The sequence below is a fragment of the Haliaeetus leucocephalus genome, unplaced genomic scaffold, assembly GCF_000737465.1.
Source record: "Haliaeetus leucocephalus isolate CR32 unplaced genomic scaffold, Haliaeetus_leucocephalus-4.0 Scaffold339, whole genome shotgun sequence".
NCBI classification, from domain to species: Eukaryota; Metazoa; Chordata; class Aves; order Accipitriformes; family Accipitridae; genus Haliaeetus; species Haliaeetus leucocephalus.
In genome coordinates this window covers 10,352,849-10,374,596 of record NW_010972775.1, presented here as the reverse complement: position 1 = coordinate 10,374,596, position 21,748 = coordinate 10,352,849, and the positions used below count along the sequence as shown (strand labels likewise).

Sequence of the window (21,748 nt, the reverse complement as noted above, 5' to 3'; positions counted from 1 at the left end):
CTTTTAACAACCTCTCTTGCTCGAGTGAAGCATCCTAATTACAAAATAGCTCTGGGCTGCTGGCACAGGCTTGGCAAAGCCATGCAGCCCTCCCGAGATGGGTACCTGTGCAGGTCAATGCCACCAGGCCTGAAGCTCCTCTGGAGACGAGGCAGGAAGGCCGATCTGGTGCTGGTGCTCTGCTTGGTTTGGACCCCAAGAGTAGGGGCCTGAACAAGGCTTCCTCTTCTGGGCTTGCTAGCGAGAGTGAATGCTGTGGCGTGGGCTTGTCAGTACAGCCAGGCTGCATATTATGACAGGTGGAGGAGAGAGAATTGTGGGTGTGGAGAAGTGTGGGTGTAGAGAAACTACTCAGTGGAGGGGTGAGGTTGGAAGGAGTGGATAGGGAAGAGCCAGAGGCATAGGTGTCAATTGGGATACTTGTGAGGTGGCTCCTGCCTATGCGCTGCTCTGGCATCATGCGTGATCTTCTGGGCAAACCCTCTCTGGTGGGGTTGTTGGAGTGAGGAGGGGTCTCCCAGAGCATCTCACCCTCTGAAACCCTCAGGAATTTATCATCAGCTTCATATCCTGGAGCTCCATGGAATGACAGCCCTGGTGTCTTCAGTGTCACGGTTCCTGCCCAGCAGCAACGGATACAAATTTGTGCCCTGTCTTGCTGCAGGCACAACTGAACGTGTAATGGCATTCAAGTATGTGCACCCATGTCACTCAGCCTCAGAGACCCCTGAGGTGACAACTTGCTGGTGCTGCCCAACTGTGCTACCAACTGCTGGGCATGGCTGTGTCCAGGGAGCTCTGTCAGGGACACACGTTGTGTCATGGGAGGGTGGCCCCTGTGGTCCCATAGCCATCTGGTTCTGCAGAGGACATCTGCCCTCGCTCTCCTTGGCAGTGTATTTCTCCTCTTCCTCCCCAGCCCTCGGAGCCACAGCCCTTCTGAGTGTGCTGGAGCAGCAAGATGCCTAGGTGATGGCAGGCAGAGCCCCTTACATCAGGCAGCACCGCTGCCAGGCTGGCAGGGTGTGTGTGTGTGGGGGTGTGTGTGTGTGTGCATTGGGGAAACTGAGCATCCTTGGATGAGGAACAGGTGGTCCTGGCATTATCTGTCCCCTCTCACTGTATATCATGCCCAGTCGAGACAAGGAAGAAATGAAAGTTGCTTTTTCCCATCTGCTTCTTTAAATGTAGGTGCCACGTAACTCAATCCTGAACCTCAAGGAGGTGTGCTGAAAATACAGGAGTCCACAGTGAGGTCACTCCTGGGTCACAAAGCAGCAAAACACAGTCTCTGCCACCATGGGGCAGGAAAGGAGGTTAATGTTTCACAGTATAGTTAGCTGAGCGGAGTAGCTCTGTCAGTGTTTCACTTGACAGAAATTATTTATTGACAAGGACGGTTTCCAGACTGTCCCAAGGAAAATTCTTTGGGAAACTGTTGGGATTTCTTCCAAGTTCAGAGGAGCTATTTGGATCATGAGTTGAAAACTGACCCAGGGATGCACACTCCTGTCAATCAGTTACATTTAGGAAAGGAAAGATTAAAAAACTCTGAGGCAGAGCCAAGCACTTAAGAGACAGAAGTCTTTGCATTGATTCCAGTGGTAAAATGCCAACCCTTGTGATTTCCTGGACCAAGTGCAGAGAAATGAAAAATACGAATAGGCCAAATACTGAGATCCTCATTACAGAAAAGGGTCACTTGAGAGTACCTAAGATCTGGCCCCTCATCAGGGAGATAAAATAACTGAGGAAGCTGTCATTGCAGTCCTCAGCCATAGCCTTGTGCTCAGCAATCTCAGCAGCCTTCTTTTTCCTCATCTGCCAGCTTTCTTTTTGTTTCCATTCCAATTAAAAAAAAAAAGGAGACGAAACTACCTGCTCTATTTTTAATCCTATTTGTCTGTAGATAAATTGCACGTTAGATGATTCATAGATCTTTATCACTTAATAAAGTTTAGACTATAAAAAGCCTACCCCTCTTTTTTGACTGATAAACAACTATGTAAGCCTTGCTGCTGTTACAGAAATCTAAGTAAGTCAGACACAGCACTTCTGAGAGCATTTGTTAGTTCCTCAAACATGCCATGTTTGGAGAGCCAGAGGGAAGTTTGTCCACTTGTGTGGCCTTCAGGAAGCACAACTGTCCAGTTTCATCTAGAAAGACCAAGCTGTGGAACCCATCTGGTTAAGGAAAAGTTGGGCATGGGTGCAGGCTGTGTTTGACCATGCCAGGGGCTGGGCCCAGCAGCGTGCATCTGATGGTCATACATTTAAACCCTAGTGCTGCTAATTAAATCAGAATTTGCATGTGATGAGGGTTTGGGGGTTTTGGTGCCAGCATGGCTCTTCACATTGACCCCTCTGTTCCTAGGGCAAGTGCAGCGGCCAGCCTTGCAGTGAACTCTTCTATGTCCGTGAGTTGCTCTGTGACTATGGTGGGGGCCTGATGCTTGGTTCTAAGAGGAATGAATGAATGGTATGATACCGCCTGAGTTAGCAGTTAGGTTACTTGAAATGAGACTTGCCAGCGGAGCTAACTGCCACTGACCAATCTTTGAATTTTGTACTTAATCCTTCTCTAATTGGCACATGTCTTCTCCAAGGTGAATGGAGGCTACCCCCAAATCCACAGAAGAGGATTTTCAGCACAAAAGTGCGCCCAAGAGCACTCACAAAATTAGTGGTAGCCTTCTTGGGCAGGATTTCCTTGTCAATATTGTATTTTAGAAACAAAAGAATTGGGTGAATTTGCCTTTTTTTTTTTTCCTTTTTGACTAAGAGCATAGGCTGGAATGGCGTGGCATTTGGGCAGACATTGGACAAAGCCTGAAAAAGCCTTGACCTCAAAGGTACTTGTCAACAGAGGATGGAGCTTCTTCTGAACCAAGACCATAGATTTGGATTAAACTAGCACCTTCTTCTGTCACTGAAGGAAGAGCAAATCTGAGTCTGAGCTCCTCAAACTTTGTACATTGATCTGGCTGCCACCAAGCCCAGCTGGAAATTGATGGTTGCCTATAAAGACAGTATAAAAGCTGTTGCAATGTGGTATTTTATGGAAGCTATTAAATCTGTCAGCTGACCCAATCGGGACCTGAAAATGTTTATCTTCTATCACACATTCACCTTCAATTAACAATTCAGTGGTTGCAAAGACTTTTTAACCTTTGTCCACAGTTTTTGTTCTGATGCAAAATGATACATTAGCCTTCTCTCCTTGTTAATGTGTATTACTATGCTTCATGTGGTTGCTTTTTAAAATGCAGACTAAAAGGAAGGAGGGAATAGCAGTGAGACCTCTTTGGCTTGCTAACCTTTTCAGGCTACTGAAGATCAATGGGAAAACTGGAGGCTGCTCTACAGATTATTTTAGCAATTGTACATGAGTGCTTTGAAATCTGGACAACTACTTGCACAAGGAGGATTTTGGTTCTGCAATAGTATGTGTGTATATAGTGTGGAGGAGGATGTATAAGGAAGAAGGGAATGAGTTTGGCTTATCTTAAATCACGTTTGGTACTACTAGTATAGAAAGCAGCAAATATTTTGCATTCTGGTGGACCAGACCCAACTCCTTCACGTAGAAAGAGAGGTTTTCTACTTTAGGAACTTTTCTGCTTCTCCCAGCATTTTTCCTCAACTATTCTGTGGCCAGTGACACAACTCAGCATCCAAGCTGGTTGAAGACGGAGCCCTCTGACACTGAGGATACTAGTGAGGGTGCAGCTTTGGGAGTGCAAATGGTCTTCAACCTCACAGTAATCGCATGATACTTGTTGGGGCTAGAGTTGTCACTAGAGGCTGACACAGAAGCTCAAGGAATTGGAGGACGGCTTCTGCCTCTGCATGTGGCTGGGAACATGTGAGTCCCAGCTAGGAGTGCTAACGGGGTGGGTGGCTTATTGCAGCCTTGTGTATCTGTCCTACCCATGAGGCAGCAGTGGTGGTGGAGCTGGAGGGAGGGCTCTACCAGGGATAAAAGCCAGTGTGGCAGGTCTGTTCTTCCAGCACTCCCAAAATCCAGGGAGGAAAAGCCCAACCTCTCCTGTGTTAGTGTAATTACTAATACAGAGAAGAGGGTATCTTCCTGCAGACGCTTGTCATCTACTCTTGTGAGCAGTCTAGATCAATACTCCCCCTTTCTCCAATGTGCCCAGGGGTCTGATCTTGCTTTACGTACAACCCTTTGTAGCAAGTTAAGAAAACCAGTTTTAAATGGTCACTCTGCTGGGACACTGACAATGGATATGGAGAAGATCTGATGAGTGGTGTTTTCTGCAATGTATTAATAACACAAATCCTGTTGTACAGGATGCAGCAAATGAAACCTCCGTATCAGTCAGCTAAAAATAATATCAACGTTAACTCAGGCTGTTTGCAAACTCAATCTTGAAGGATGAGGCTAAAGAAATGAAGGGGGAGGAGAATGTCTTTGCTTGAATAGGAAAAAATAGAAAATTTCTGATTAATTTACCACGGTGTGCTGAGAACTGATGTTACTGCATGAATTTGGCATCTCTTAATGGTTGTACTTTGTGTACTTTGTATTTTCATGCTGAGCGCTAAGCTGAACGCTTCCCCGTGGATTTGTTCTGTTACAAACTATTTGTTATTTAGCCTCATGGCCATTTCTGGAGTCTGCGTCTGTATTTCTAGTTAAATGGTTGCTTATTACCTTTATAGAGTTATATAGTCAACAAGGCGATGCTCAGCCAGGGGTGTCATAGTAACACTCTTTCTGCTAACGAGGAGGAGTCGTACAGAACTAAAAAGAAAAACCCACCCCCCCTCCCCCAAAACTGGCATGTGAGAGGTGTGTTTATATTGAATTGTTGGATAAAGTTGTGCAACCCTATATGCAACCAAGCGTGGTCAGGCTGCCTCTCCTGCCAGGGATGCCACCCACATCTGTCTGGGTTATGCCTGCATCAGCTGTTTCCTCTAGCCCTCCACCTTGTGCTGAGCCTGCTGTTGCTGGGTGTTGCTGCTCTACCTCCTGAAGCTCCCCCAGGCTCCCTGGGGCTGAGGCTCTGCTCCTTGCAACACCTCCTCCTGCAGGCAGCCACTCCTGCTCCTCCTCAAGTCTCCAGAGCCTGCCCATACCAGAGACCCCGATGGGTCAAGATAATGGAACGAGCCTGGAGGTAAGCAAACCCTGATTAAAGAAATGCTTTTTATCAATGTGTCTGCAGATAAATGGCAAAGTACAGCAGCGATTCAGCACTTCCCTGCAAGGAACCGCCAGGTGAGGCTCTCGCGGGCGGCTCTTTGCAGGACGCGTAGAAGCTTGCTGGAAATACACTGAAACCCAAGAAACACCACGTACAAAGCTAGAGCACCGGTTGCCGGATCAATCTGTTCATTAGGTAATGGCTGCTTCTGAGAGTGGAAACTGAATTTAACTCGCAATAGTAAAACCAGGATAATTTCTAGACTTCTTCGGGGACCAGTTTGCCCACTTTTCTTCATGAGGTAATGAAAACAAACCTTCCCACTCTATAGCTCCTAATGCTCTTTCTGTATCGGTGGCCTATTTTTCTGCTTAAGGACAGGGAGGGACCATTGAGTCACACACAATCTCCTGCCCTCCTCCTCTTCTCATTTAAATATTAATATGATGAATTATTACTAGAGTAACAGCTGTGCACTACTCATATCACAGCAACATAACCTTCCCCTCCTCATCAGAGCACAGCTATTCCTGACTCGCATTTTCTGGTCGACCTTCTCACTTCTTCTGGATGACTTTTTAAAAATTACTTTGTTAGTTCTGGTGTGGTATCATTAGGATAATTGTTTGTTCTGTTCTTTCTGCTTAAATATTAATGATACTGAGGAATTCAAAAGATAGCTTCAGTAATGGTAAGTTAAATGTCTGTGTGTATTCTCCTATGAGATCTGTTTGTTTAGAGAGAAAGAAGTATAAAAGATTAAGATCAATTTTTCTAACTAACACTTAAAAACATCTCTCTCTCTTTGAGAATTACCAAAATATATTGTCTTTTATATAAATAAAATCATTGTATATTAGTCAGCTAGTGTCTCTAGATAATTCAGGGGCATACCTAACATTGTACCTAGAAGTACTAATGCATTGCATTCTCTGTAGATACAGTGTTATAGGAGAGACTGCTAATAAAATCATGAGACAACTCTGTATAGACTGCTGAAAATAAATATTTGGCATCACGCAAAGAAGGGGAGGAAATATGAAGGAAAGATAAAACACCATGAGTTAGCTCAATATGACTGGAAATACCAAGCTAAAGCATTCCCAGGCAGATTTGGAAATGTTAGTAGATGTTAAGTTTTGTGGGTAAAGGTCCTCCTCTGCTGAGCACCTTTTGCATGGTTCTTGTGTTTGTGCATGTGTGTGTGTGGTTTATAAACCCACAGGTTTTTCCTCCTTGAAAATGTCACTCCTTGGAGTACTTTCATGCTGCAGAAGGGGAGGCTGGGTTTGTTGGTTTCTGGAGCACTGTTGTGGAGAACTTAATGGCAGCAGGAGTGTGTAGAAATCAGGTTTACTGCATTTGCTCAATTGCTCATACTTAGCATTGGATGAAACTTTTAACTCACTGCTCTTGTTACTTAGGGAGAAAAAAATCTGAAATGCTCTTACAAAGATTTTGAAATGAAATGTCCACATTTTGATTTGAAATTTTTCATTTTAAAATTTTGTTTTACTTAAAGTCAAAGAAAATGCTTTCCTTTTGAATAAAATATTGGCTTATTGCTTTGTTGGGTTTTTTAAAATAGCTCATAAATATAATGGGGAACCTAAAAAATTAATCCAAATTTATAAATTATGCCCTTCTTTTCCCACTCCTGAAGAAATTGGTAGAAATTTTTTTCCCAATCAGCCCTACCAGTGATGAAAGAAAGGGAGGTGGGAGGCTTCTGCTGCCTGAGAACTCTTCCCATTCAAAATCAGTGTCTAACCCCATGCCTGGTTAGGGGTTGGGGAGAAGAAAGAGTGAAAAGAGGGTACTGGAAAATGTTTTTCTAAGTCATTGACTGCTCTGACGTAATGCTAAAAGTAGTGCTGTTACTTCTTGGATAATTTTTCCAGTCTGCTTTTTTCTGAACAAGTACTTAGTGGAAACAAAGAGCCCAATCCCGACTGTTTGCAATTCCCACTGTAATCAACAAGTGTAAGGTCATGGATTGAGACATGCTCAGTACCACTATATACATACATATGTGTTGGGTTTTTTTTCCCTCTGTGTTCTGTTCCTCCTAACGTTTGTGGGAGTTGGAAATTTTTTTTTTCCTCAATTTACCTTTCACATCAGGGATTTTTTAATTCTCACGCAGGTTACTGTATTGCAAATTATTTGGCAAAAATGCTGCTTTTATAAAAAGCCTTGATAAACTTGTAGCATATCCCCCAGATAAAATCTCATTTTAAACAGTCCCTTCAGATGATCATCTGCACTGATTGCGAATGAACCTTGTAGCAATCTCATAACAACTGTTCTCGTGGACGGAAGAGAAACCTGCTGTCAGAACTACAAATAATTTACGTAACCCAATTTAAAGCTCTGACAAAATGTTCCCTTGTTAAGAGGATTGTTATACTTAACGTGTGAGATGAAAATACTTTCTGAAGGTCAGGAATGCACAGAAGACAGATTAGATCTCTTGAAAAGACGAAAAATAGGTTTTTACCAGAAGTTTTTCCTCTGTCAGACATTCAACTTGGCATTCTCAGAAGCTTATATAAGCACAGCTTTATTCCTGCAAATGCTGTGTTTGCTCTGCAGAGGGAGAGGAGCCTCAGAGCTTCAGCTCTGCACATGGGAAAATATAACTGAAGGTAGACTGGAGACTCAGGCTATTTTTTGCCACCACCAGCGGCATAAATAAAAATTTGTTTTAAAAAGCACAGGGGCGGATTCGGGCATGTATTTCCTCGATTCTGCCTGCCACAGCTGCCAGCATTATGCTGAAGGACCCCAGGCAGTTTGTGTACCTGCTGCAGGTGAGACGGCCACCCCGCAGCGGTGGGTGCCCAGCGGCTGGCGCGGGGCCAGCCCGGGAGAGGTCCCACCGGCATCGGCGGCGTGGGAGCGGGTGGGCTCACTGATGCGCTGCGGCATTAGTCCGTGCGAGCGGGAGCAGTGGGACGGAGCTGTCTCTCGTTCGGGTCTCCTGCTTGTGACCGTAGCTTGGTAAAGGTCCTGGGAGCTGAGCTGTGCCTGCCGCTGAATGATGGAGGGGTGGGACAGACTCTGCTGAGGCTGCAGGCAGATGGGGGCTTCAAGAAGTCCATCTAACCCAGGCAAGGCGTCGGGGCACCGAGTCGTGCAGTCCTGGTGTTCAGTGACCTGGTTGCTTATGCTCAGTCAGGAGCTAATGCTGTCTTCGTAAAACTGTCAAACAGAGCCACAAAACTTGAATTTGACGTGTTGGAAAACAGCTTTGTGAGACAGCTTTTCATCATAGGATCTGGGGGGTGGGGCAGGTCTTGAAATGCTCTTCAGGTAGGATACGGCAGAAATAAAAAGAAATTACAGCCTATGTAACCATCAGAAAGTCAGGCTAATGTTGCTGTTGTCCCCATCCCCTGCGCGCAGTTACGTGTGGTTTCTGTCCGTCCCTCCAGCCAGCCAGAAAGTGAGATTGTGGAGAAGCTGATGATGGAGATTATTTAAACACTTATCTCCTCACCTTCCTCACCGTTGCATTCCCCTAATTCCTGGGGTGTCTCCCTGTAACCCCAGGTCTCCTGCCCGCCCCGACACTGGCTGCCCCACAGCCCCCTAACGGCAGCTGCAGTGTTGGGGGTGCAGGGTCTGCGCCCAGAATGCAGGGGAAGCAGCAGGGTTTGGGTGGTAGGAGAGTGACTGTGTGACTGCACGTCAGATCAAAATAATAGGAAGAAACTTTGTGCTGGAGACAGGGATATTTTGCTACAGGAAACGGCCTCCTGCTTTCCACTGCTGAGAGCCTTTTCCCAAAATACCTTTACAAAGGGGAAGAGAAGCTTGAATAGGGCTCTCCTCATCCCAGCAGCGAGTGCCCCTGGGGGGCTTCCTGTGCGCCCCCCGGCAACCTCTCACCGACCCACAGGGAGGACACTGACAGGGACATCTCTTTCTCAGAAACTCTCTGGTCTACTTTTTTTCCTCCCTAATGCGTTCCTGTGTAAGAAGACCCTTTTACTACCAGCTTCCCCGACAGCTAGCAGCTTTCCAGCCCTGGGGATGTCAGGAGAAGGCTGCCTGGAGAGGTGACGCAGCCCACGTTAGCTTTCTAGGTACCTTCTGCTGGGGGAGAAGCTCTAAATGTGCCTGTTCCCTTGCCCAGGCAGAGGGCAAGGGAGAGGTGATGGAGAGAGGCTGTACGTGCAGGGAGCAGTAGCACAGCAAAGCAGAACATGGCACTTGCAGCCCCTTGGCGGCTCAGGCAAGGCTGGGAAGCTCTCGTGTTGGGATCGCCTTGATCTCAGTGCTTGCCTCAGTTTCGACAGACCATGACACTGCTGACGGCTAATTCTTTGGATGGAAACATTTTTGTGCCAGGTACATTTCCAAATCTGAAGTTTACTGGAACGTTTAGCTCAAATATTTTGTCATTCTGCAAGAACTAGGGTGGAGGAGAGCATTGATTCTGCCCTACTTAAAAACAGGCAAACAAAAAAAAGTTTTTAAAAGGCTCTTGCCTGTTCCAGAAGAGGAGGACACTCTAGAAATCCAGAATCAAAGATGCGCATTTTATCTTTGTGGAAAATCTCTTGATGTCTATGAACTGGAGACCTCATGTTTTGCAGACTGGATAGATGTGGGAGCAGATAAATTCCCACACTGCCTGTCAGTCCTGGGTGTGCTCCAGCCCAGTCACTTCTGAACAGAAATTTTCCTGTGACTGCATCCACGGGCTGCTGCAGGCTGTGTTGGGTTTGGGCACCTTAACTGAATATAAGTGGCCTGTTCCTGCCATACACTGCTTTTAGTGGCTCCTGTTGGCTCCAGTTAAGAAGCTGGAGGTAGCTACCTGACTCATGTGCCAAAGAAACAAGGACCGAATAGGTAGGAAATTTTTAAGGAGTAGGTTGGGAGAAAAAGCTTGTAAAAATGAGATTTGAATTGGAAAAGAGAAAAGAAAATAGCAACTGGGAAATGGGAGGAGACTTGGAAAAACTAGATGAGCAGCTGAGAGGGAGTGGAGAGGCTGGCGTGGAGGATGTGCAAACACAGCTACTCGAGGTGTACAAACACAGCTACTCGGGGGCTTCTGGTGCTGGGGAAAATCAGAACTGCCTGGACAAAGCCTAGAATAACTTGCAAAAACTGAGAAGTCAGAGCTTTGGGAATCTGCACTTGGTGCAAGAAGCACCAATCACTTTGAAAAGTGAGTTGAAAAGTTGAACAGTGGAATAAAGTACCAATCTCTTGCAAAATTCAGTTCTAGCAATCTTAAATTGTGCATCTGCTATTAAGGGCTACTGTGACCTTGATCTTTGTGACTCAGCTCAGGAAAGTGGAAATGATAATACCCTGACATTCTTGCAGACTGTAGAAATTAATTTAAAGGGTATTTGCAGAGCCCTTAAACCCTGGTGGTTCTGTCCTCAGACTGGGGCTATATGTGCTGAATAAAACATAGGGCAGTACACTGATTTTATTTTTCCTTGGTATCCAATTACTGGTAATCAGGTGAGCACATGAGGTACATGTCTTGTACAATGAATGAAGCGGAGCACTGAGCACTTGTGAGGAGAAAAAGGAGTATCTGCTCATGCAGTAAAGCTGTATCAGAGCAGATAGAGCTTGTTCTGATTACTGTGATTGTCATGTCACATGGAGTTCCCTGCAAAGGTCAGAGAAGTTTACTAGCTGACATGAAGGCCCATATTCCCATGTTCTTCTGCTATCTGAAACATTAGAGCAATCAGGAAGATAAATCTTCTTGTTCCTCTGGGTGAAAAGGTTCAAAAGTTTCCATTACTACCCTGCTGTTTCACTTGATTTCAGCAGTTACCGCAGGTTCTTGGTTGAAGTTCTACTTGACAACAGCCTATTCAAGCCTTGCGACTGATTTACCATCACCTAGCAATGATTACATTTGTATTGTTTACTAACAAATATCATTGGACCTAGGATGATAAACATGCAGTACAGGGTAGTACTTTCATCGCAAATTGTACATGTAGTCCTTGAATCATTTTTACTACAAGCAAATGAATTGCCTTAATTATTTAAACAGGGATATTATCACAAACCATAATAATCTCAGTTTACTCTGTACTTCTAGCAAGTATTTAGATAGTCCATGCAGCTGCGGAAATACCAGCTTGGGTAGTCTGTCAGGAAAAAATAAGCAGCTGACATCTCAAAACCTTTGCTAGGTTGAGGGGAAAACTACCACCTTTTTTTGATGAATATTGCACTGTCTTCTGAAGTCTTTGTGAAGTGCCTCTGACAGACAGGCTTGAGAGTGTTAAGTCCTCCTTGGAGTTGCCCTTGGAGCAGGATGGTTTGGGCAGTGGTAATGAGACTCCTAGTCCCGCCCCGGCAGGATGGTTTGACTCCGAAAGCAAGGGCTGAGACTTGTGTCCATCCTTGATTTCTGGGATATACCTTTTCCAAGACAGTCTGTAGCTAGAGAGGCTGTCTGTCCTGGAAAAGTTAACAGCAAGGAAAAGCTGAGAGGTTTGTGAGCTGCAGTCTTACCCCTCTGGGCCATCATTTCAAGACACAGGCTACCAGGAAGAGTTTGCCCACTGTGTCTGGTGGCTGAAGCCTAATTCTTCATTGCTTTGGGTGGCCAAGTGAGATATCCCACTGCACAGCCTGACCTTGTCACAAAGTCTCCCACTGCTGAACATGAGTGAATGGATTTGTGCACCTAACTGCTGTGATAATGGATGCAAGGAAACACAAAAAGGCCTTTCAGCTGGTTTGTGGTGCCGTCAGCCACTGAGGACATCAGATCACAGATAGGAACCACGTGGAAGCTCTTGCTGTCATCCAGGGCAATGCTGGCGTAAATCGCAGAGCATACGTAAACGCTATGATCATGTTGGAGTCTGTTGAATTGCAGCAATCATGAGAACTAAGTATTGCAATTAGAGCTGGTCCAAAGGTTGAAACTCCTCTTCTTTGAATCATCTTGATTGCTTTTGTTTTGGGAGTGTCCAGATTAAACAATAAGAAGAAATTTGAGATAATGGTTAGCAACTTTTTTTGTTTACTAAAATACGTTTATCAGGAATTGATTTTATTTTAACTGAGGCTTAAATGGTTCCCCAGTGTTTCATAAAACACAAAGAATGAGGGAAGACTACCTTTCCCCTGTCACAAAATATAACTTTAGATGTATGTGGTATCTCTTAAGCTTTTATTTAACAGTTTTTGACTGAATGCAATTGAAAACTGTTTAGAGATATGCTGGAGATAAGAGAATGCTGATGCACTAAAAAGCAGAAGGGTTCTCTACCTCTTTCTCTTTCTTAATTCCAGCTCACTTGCAAAGTAAATCTCCCTATTCAGATCATGAAAGAACCTCTGGGCATAACTACACAGTGAAATGTTTACCTATATGAGATAACTTTCTGGTTTTAGGACTGCTTCTCAGTGATTCCTCCGCACCAGGGTATCCTACAGAGGTATTTCTGAGAAGCAGTCTGCATGAGCCCTGTACAAGAAGAGCATGTCTCTGTGGAGGAGGCTATCCAGTGGTACAGTAAGTAGGCATGTGAGACACATTTCCTCGTAGGTCAAGAAGCAAAAAAGATATACAAGATCTCTTTCCAAGTGCAGAAAAGAATGAAGTCTGGGTTTACAATTTTTGGGTTTTTTATGCTTGTGGTCATTAAGGACAGTTGGATCTCATGCATTGGAGCTCTCATTGAGCAAAGGTGGACAGCCTTGTCCACCTTCTCTTGTACCCTTCTCTCCTGCACTCATGCAGTATGTGAACACCCACTAACAAGTGGATTTGCTTTACATCCTGCAATGTATACGTGGACAGATGTATTCCATTTCTGTTTGCACAGCCTTTAACTCAGAAAGTTTGGGATGGCCCAGTTTCAGCACTGTTGTACCTCTAATAGAGGTAACAAATCTTACATTTCCAAAGTAACAAAGATTCAGTCGGATTTAATGTCTTTAATGAAAAAAAAAAAATCAAGTTCTTCTTTAAACTTACAGAAATGTAGACCATGGGTAAAAGCAGTTACTCAGTACAAAAGCTCAAAAAATGTGTCATGTATTATTTACTCCTTTCATAGGTAGGAGTGCTTCTAGGCTCTTCTGTCTGTCATGGGAACAGATAACTTACAAATGATGGGGCAAGACCATCCACCCCTGAAAGCAGGATGCCTCTGAGGTATGGTCACAAGAGGGATCAAATATGCAATTCTCTGTCAAAGTAGAATCTCAGCAGAAGTCTCAGGCTCCCCGATGCTGGGTCTGTGGGAGACAGTGCTGTCGGTGGTTATGACAATGCTCTCGTGCAGACGAGTTGTGTGCTTACACGGTCACGCACTTCTAGGGCCCAGTGCAGAACGGAGACCAGTCTGTGGCTGCTTCAAGGGCAGCTCTTCTGGCCCCGCACAATGCTTAACTGCAACGTGGGAACGTAGAGGACTTAAATGCATCACTCTCCGGACTGAATGACTCAAAAAGCACATCTGCTGGGGAGGTACACTATCTATTTCTCACTAATACTTGTAGTCTTCCATGTATAGCGTGCTGTTCAGTTATCAGTGGTGTGGAAGTGTGGTAAGGAGTGGGCTGAGAGGTGCTTGCTGCTGTTAGGAAGAGGAGCCAACTTGGTAGCGGAGGAGAAGGCTGGAGTCACTGCGTTGAAGTTAAACCTGTTGAGAGTTCTGCCATGGACTTAAGAATGCTGAGGGTTTGCCCCTGTTCCAAATAAATCATTTATTTGGGGTTAAATTATTGTGCTTTATCTTCATGGAAGCCAACAGAAACAAAATGAGACAGTGAGTTGATGCTCCATTCTGTATTACTATTGCAAAGAGGAACAGATAGTTCTTGGGATCAGATGAATAGACACAGATTAACCTCTAAGTAGCTATTATTGGAGCCCATTTAAAGCAGTTTGAGTTGGAAGAGCCTTTGCTGAAGCTGATGGGAAATGCCAGGGTAAGAAGATGATCCCAGTATTTGGCACCAGGCGGAGTCTGGAGAATCTCCAATGCGTGTGTTGGCATTTACAGCATGTTAGGAGGGGAAAGCTCCTCCTTGAGAGTAAAAGACGAAGTGAGTTTAGACAATTCTGGTCATTTTTTCCTCTTCAAAGGAAAATTTAATTTTCCTGGTTTTCATTGTAGTGTAGTTGCAAACAAATAGACTTTTTGCTTGAGCTGTAATAAGATAGAGGTCTTGTATTTCATAAGCCTGACACCCTCTGTAGTAAATGATGCTTCTGTGCATTATTTTTTTTTTCCCCTGTGTAGTAGTCAGTGGTGCAAGTCCCTCCTTCCTGAGCACTTCAGACAGTTGCCCTCTGTGGAGTGGCCTGAGATCTTGCATCATTTCCTGTCATCTGTCCAAAGCTATTTATAAAATGTCTGCTGATTCTGGCACACAGGCAAACCCCAGTTTTCATGAGAAAACTAATAGTTTGGAAATGTATTCCCTCCCAGCAAGTGTCTCAAAACCATTGAGAAAACCTGAAACGTCCTAGAAAATCTTAATGACAGCTAAGGTATAATGGGGTTGGGGAATATGGGGAATTGAATAGTCCCATGTATTTGTAGCGGAAATCTTTAGAAATAGATGGTGCAACATGCGCTGCGAAAAAGTTACAGAGTGTTAAGGGAGAGGAGGTGGTTCCAAAATTTATTTGTTAGCAAAATAAAAACTTGGGGGGTTGATGTCTGAAGATATAACAAAAGTGACTCAAGGTAGCTTTTGCAATGCTGAGTATTTGCCATATAATTTGATGGTAGATGTTCTATTAAAAGTTTCTACTTTTCAATATTTCTTAGGTTTTCCATCTCTTTAGCTTCAAGAGACTGACTGAGGTAGGAGTCTGGCAGGGACAGTAGGAGGCATTAAGCGCAGCAGCACGCTTCCCAGTCAATCTGCTGTTTATGATAAGTGCTATTTTGGGAATCCTGAAAAAGTGCATTGGCCACAGACAAAAGGCAGCCTAAGCAACAGCACTCACATCGGCTTCCCACTGGCCTGCCTTGACCCTGCTGGCACCGTGCTTCTTGCCTCTTTATCTTTAGCCATCCAGTATGCTGCTTGCTTGTGAAACAGCTGCATCTATGAGCTTTGGGCATGTTGGAGACCACTGTGTGTAGGGCAAAGTGAATGGATGTGATGGCCTTTGCCTGAGCAGTCACAAAGACACGATTTCTTAACGTGTCTCCCAGGCCAGCTTGTTTCATCCTGTTTTCACACGCCACCGTAAGAAGTACCACAGTGCCGCAGGTGGCCTAGGTGGGATTGGAGTCCATGTCCCGCTCATGAAGGCCTCTGCAGGGTACAAGTCTAAGTAGCAGCAGAGTCCTGAGACTCTTCCACTATGACCAATTAGTACTGCTTTTCCAAGCCCCAAGTTTCTTGTGGCAGCAACAGATCATCTTCTTGACGGCTGACAGATTTGCTTCTGGCCATGCCATTTGTATGTAGTTTATTGCAAAATAATATTTGAAAGTGTTTGAGATGCCTCAACTCACTGCACCTTCCTCCTCCCCTTGTAAGCTTGTAGATAACATTTGTTGCTATTTGATATGTAAAAGCTATGTAGCCTCAGGCTGCTAAACCAGTGTATTAGCTGATGCCCATGTATTTGTATTGAGCTTTGCCCCCTGTAAATGTATTTCAAGAGGATTCTGGTGTTGGTGAAAATGTTAGCGAATGTTAGTCCATTTTTTTTTTCTCTGTAAATGAGAAGCTCTGCAGCACCAGCTGTGTTTACAATTGCACAGCAGAGGCTTTATCTCTATAATGCAATAGCAATCAAAATGCTGCATGTAGGAAGGTTTACTGCTCTATAGGAATGAACAAGAACAGTTCTACATAGCAATATGTATAGTTCTGCAATTAAATGCAATAGTTCTACAAAAACATATAATTGTTCTACATAAATCCATCATCAGGCCTTCATAACTTCTGCTTAAGAGCTGACGTATTTTCCAGTAGGAATCCAAAACCAAATGCATTTTTTGCTGACAGCACCCCGCCCTGCTTCCAGGGCATCTCCCCACATTGGAGTACTCAAGGTATTACAGATATTTAAATAATATCTGTAGGGTAATATGCTGCCTTACAACTCTAGCAGCACTGCAGCCTATGCAGTAACTAGCACAGAGATGCCTTAGACAATTGCTCTGGTGCCACTTCAGCGGGCAGATGTGTTCTCCTAACTACTTCACTTGAGGTTTTGGAGGTGGGGATGAAAGCGGTGCCTGCCTGCAGGTCTGAACAGGGGAGAACTGTCACACACAGAATTCTCTGGTACCTGAAGTGCTGGGAAAAAACATTTGGTGCTTCTTGTTTCCACTTCATCCTATGCTTTGCCTTGTCACAACAGCCCTGTTCCTCTCTGTAGAACATTTTTCAGCCGTAGATTCATCCACTGACTGGATCTACAGCCTAGCTCCAGCACACATCCCGTGTCCCGCGCTTGGAAGTTAGAAGCAACTTGGGTCACCTAGAGCACCCGAGTGTGAAAATGTTGGTACCAGTTATCCTTTAAAAGGCGACTAAACCTAACACATACTGCCTCAATTGCCTGCCTTGGTAAATTTTTCTACATGTTTGCTATTCTGTCCATGAAATACTGATAGCTATCTCTCTGCAAGGTTAACTAATGAGGAATTAATGAAAGGCTGAGAAATCTGGGAGAGCTCCAGCCCTACAAGTGTATTTCACACAGAGGGCTGAGGCTTTCAGTGATGACCCAGCTACAAGGCAAGCTTTCTAAGCTTTCCTCTTCTTCCAGTATTGCCATCACTTTGCCAACTCCTGCTTTAGGCAGCTGCTTTATCCCCTGTGCTAAGTCTTGGTTAAGACATAGAAAAAGTAGGCAGTGGAATTGCCTGACTTAATAAAAATGTGTGATATTAAGCGGGGAGCCTGCATGCAGCTAGCTGTACCGAAGTGTCCTAGATTGCTGGTGATCTACCAAGGGGGAAGAATGACTTGTTCTGTTTTAAGTGTTTAATAACTTTTTTTCTTGCAGATTCAAAGAATTTCCAAAGTATGTCACAGAACCCATTTATTTCTAACCTCAAAGTTGAAGATGTTCTGTGACTGTCTTTTTCCACCTTCATTTGCCCTTTGTACTTTGCTGCCTTTGGCTTGAATTGGTCTCTGTTAATGGCCTGTGCTTTTCCGGTCTTTCTATTGTTTCACACAGGGATGAAGATCTTAGGGTTTGCCTTTTTCCTTTCTTCTAAGTCCCCCAATATTGCCATAGCTTCTTTCCTGATCAGAACATAGCCGGTACAAAGCTTGCTCTAGCAAAGTCAGTTCCACAGGTGAGTGCAAATGAGGTGATACCATGCTGCCTGTGCCCAGGTAGCTTTGGCTACTGCTAAGTAGACTTTAACTAAAAAGGGATTTTGATGCAAAAAATTGTTAAAAGTTTTTAAGATGGCAACTTCTGTGTGGTTACCTTCTAATAATGCTGGCATGAAGTATACTTTAAGATTTATTGGGAAGACTTTAAAGTCTGCATTTGTTAGGAAAATGTGTTTGTGTTTAAAAGAACAAATAAAAAAACCCTACGTCCAGTATGGAAAGGTATAGTCTGACCTTTTCCAGGAAATGGAGCTGCACAAGAAGTGAAGCTACCTAAGTTGTTGGGTTGTCAGTGAAACTCAAATTTATCTGGACTATTCGTGCTGAACGTCAGCACTATGAAAATGTAAGCTGGAAGAGCAAGTGATTTGTAAAGGCTTTGCTTAACACCTGCAGAGAACTAGGCTAACTGGAGAAGGCAGCAGTTAAAGGAGATCAGAACAGACTATTAAAAACTCTTGGGAGCTGTGCCAGGAAAACCAAATCATACTTCAGGGCCCAGATCACGCTGCAGAACACAGGTAAGCAGGAACTGGCCAAGGAGGCAGCAGAAACTGTGTGTTCCCTGAACCTCTCCCCATCTCCTTTTAATATGTTGGATTTTCTCTCTAAACTCATCCCTATCCCCATGCAAAATGAATCCTAGACTTTGGTAAGAAGCACAATCAGTCCTTAAATATGTATCCTAGTATACATTTCCCTTCCTCTAGGAGGACATGTAAGTCGAGCAGGAGCAGTCCGGCGGGCGCCCCGGCTACTCTCTGCCGTCAGAGTCTTCCCCTGTGTGTCTTATCAAATTTGGCTGCCCAGGGGACTGATGCTGCAGGACAGGCCAAGAACCAGGTATCACCTTCAACACCTTAATCTTCACTGAGGGTGTAGGCTGCTTGATGTGAGGTACACACTTAAGTTGAGCCTCTTCTGAAAATACCTGGAATCATTAGAGCGAGCTGCATAAAGCCAGAAAACAAAGATTTCCCACAGAAAACCCCAGCGAAGCAGTGAAACTGAGACAAAAGCCTGGAGCTGCCAAGTCACCTTGGGCAACCTTTTCAAATCGTCTCCAAATCTTTCTTCCCTTGCCAATCATAATGGGTGTGGACACTTAAAAATACTTCATTCACTTTTACGCCACAAGTAATGATTCACATACAGGACTGAAAGATGGAATTTACTGTTTGATCTTTTTGAACTTGAATATAATAAATGAATCATTGCTTCAGTTCTAATTATTTTTTAATTGCTGAGCTTTATGACCTTTGAAGTCCGGTTCTTTTCTTACTCTGCATTTTACTGACAGTTAATATCTGCAGATGTTTTAGAATGGGTTCGTATCATATAGCATATCACCTACGTGCTATGTATTTGCATTCTTGTGGGGAATGGGGAAACAATTTGACACAGTAATTTATAGCCTAATCAATAGGATATTAAAAATCTGAGAACAGATTAGCAATTTGCAGGATTAGATAGCTATAAATTGCCATGTGACACACAATTAAATTCTGAGCAACTCTCTCTCACATGCATTGTAATTCTATAAATAGTGAGGCTGAAGACAAGTAACATTCCCGCACCATGCTTTTCCTTGTTGCATGATTGTCTTCTAGATTGAAGGATCTCATTCACTAGATCCTACCACAGACCATGCTCTTAGAAAGGCAGAAAAGAATTTGGGTGCAGGGATGGGTGGGGAGTAGCTCTTGATTTATTAATTAGGAACGCAGAAAAACAGTGGTACTTCTGGACTATGAGAGATTTATGAGTGAGCGTGTGCTACCCAGGCAAGGAAGCTTGCCACTTGCTGCAAGTATGCTCTGTGTTTGGTAAACTACTTTTCAAACTGTCTGGGCTGCTGCAGAGCAAACCCCATGGATGTGCAACTTCTCCACCTGGCTGAAATGGCAATGTGGGTATTGGAAAATAGTCCCAATGGACACAGTATGATGATAGGTTCCCCAGGTGCTGTTGCAAGGCTGTAATATAAATTTTTTTCTTACTGCAGTACCCCAGGATCAGCTTGCTCTTTTGTCCCTCATAATGAAAATACTTTGTATGGGTGAAAGGATTCTTTAATTAACTAAATAGCTCTGGATTTAGACATACAACCACTGCTGCTCCTGCCTTTTTTAAGTCCCGAATCTCTTCCTTTCATGCAAGTAAATACTCCTCCGTGGCTTGGCTCTGGTTGCCGTCCTAACATCACCTCTTCCAAATATGCACTCCTGCAGTTTTTTTTATAGACTGCATTTAAATACAGGCCGTCTGGAGCAGCCAGTGCTGTAATCTTCCAACTCTCTTTTGCTGGGTGGGCAGAAGAACTGCATCTTTGTTTCTGACTTTTCTCCACTGTTGCAGCATGGTTAGCTGCTGATAAATTAGCAAATATTGTAATGTAAAATGCCAGTTTAGTTACGGACTTCTGTACGTGTGCTGTTAGTACAGTGCTGTATTATCAAATGCCCAAGTCACCTTTCTTGATAGTGGGGGCAATGTCAGAGTTAGCAACGCATCTGACTAAATTAAGACGGTTAATGCTTGGCTTCATAATTGAAGGGGTTTAAAAGCTATAAAAGCTATTTAAATAACTTTAGAGAAGCTGGGTAGGGAGCTCCTTGGATGTTGATGTATGAGTCATTTATTAAAAAAAATAAAGTTATGTGATTTAAGAGTGCAAGGGTCAATTGGATCCTTCTGTCCAGATGGCAGCAGAGCAAGCTGTAGAGCCCTATGCAATGTCAGTAACTTCTATCCTAGTACTAACTGTAAAGAATCTCTGTTTAACCAGTGAGTATTAATTGTTTTATCTTCTTTTGAGTCATCCTGCACTGAAAAGGCATGTGAGGGACCTAGGGAAACCACACCCTGTCTTGAGAGTTGTACTGAAACTGTGTTAGTGGAAACGTAAGGCTCTTCTGATACCTACAGGCCTGGTGTTTTCATGCCTCTCTCTCCCCACTAAGACTGCTGTATAAAAGTCTCATGGGGAAAAGATTTAAAGTTTTAATTCTTTTGCTTTATTTTGTTGTATTAGTCGTGATTTTCAGGGAAAAGTAGACTTTTACTGTCCCTGCCTATGTCCGTTAAGGGAGGTACAATAGCAAGACAGAAATCCTTTCTGACGTCTGCAGAGGTGACAGCAATGGCAAGTAGTTTGTAGATGCTCGTGGGGAGAACGTGCAGGTCCCCCGTGACACTAAGACTGCAGAACATCTGCGCCCAAATGTCACCTTTGGAGAAGGAGAGCCTGCCTCCATCACTCCCCGTCTGCTGCCTTCCAACCGTGGTTTTGTTTCTCTACCACAAGGGATGTTTAAAGCCAGGAGGGTTGAACTGGGCCCACGCAACCACTTCCCCGCCTGTCGTCGCTCGGACTCCCACACGCCGGCATCTGCAGCAGCAGCAGTGCTTGCCCAGCGGCGACCGATGCTGGGCCTCCGTGTCCCATTCCTCTTCTCCCCTTCTTCCCCGCAGCCGTTGCAGGGCCTGTGACCTGGGCGCGGAGGCATAGCCCGGCTCTCCTCCCCGCATCCCCCCAGCTGTGGAAAACCCGCGTTCCTGCTCCCTTCTCTGCCCTTGGGGTTTCTTTCGGCGTGCTGTGTTGTAGCCAAGGGAAATGCTGAAGAAACCGAGCCCTAGGGCCCGGGCCAAATGCAAGTTTCAAAAGCAGAAGCCTGACTCCAGGGAATCTGTCAGGAGGCAGTGGAGATCAAACAGGAGGAGGAAGCAGCAATCGTAGTCGAAGCTGTGAGTGTTAACGCACTAGAGAGCCACCATTAGTGCCTGTAGGCCTCTCGTCCGTGTTCGCTGCGGTGGCACGCAGCTCCACCAGGCCCTTTCTTTGAAGTGTTTGACTCAGCTGGACTTTTGAGACTCTGCTAGATTACTCCGGCTAACCGCACACAGGGGCTACTGGGAGCCGCCATGTCCCACGAAGACAGGCTGGGCTGTGAGGTGATGGCGCGCCGAGGGTGTCCCGCCGCGGACCCCCGGGCCAACCCTGCTGGGGGAAGGGGCCCGCGTGCTCCTCCGGACTCGAGGGCGCGGCACGCCGGCGGGAGGGCCCTGCAGCGGGGGCGGCCGTGCCTCCCGCACGGAGACCCGGCCGGCGCTCCCCCGAACGCCGCCGGCGACCGCGGCGGCCATCCCGCCCGTCCGCCCTCCCTCCTTCGCTCCCTCCTTCCTTCCCTCCTTCCCTGAGGGCCGCCCCGCGCCCCGCCCCCTCGAAGGCGGAG

At 45.0% G+C, this 21,748-nt stretch overlaps 1 protein-coding gene across 1 annotated transcript in view; it reads left to right on the top strand.

Moving 5' to 3' along the window:
• Nucleotides 1-5,656: 5,656 nt before the first annotated feature.
• Nucleotides 5,657-21,748, top strand: part of MAPK6 (mitogen-activated protein kinase 6) — a 30,997-nt gene continuing 14,905 nt past the window's right edge. Inside the window, exon 1 of the mRNA XM_010571833.1 lies at nt 5,657-5,865. The gene's annotated coding sequence lies outside the window, so the exon portion shown is untranslated. The remainder of the gene's footprint in view (nt 5,866-21,748) is intronic.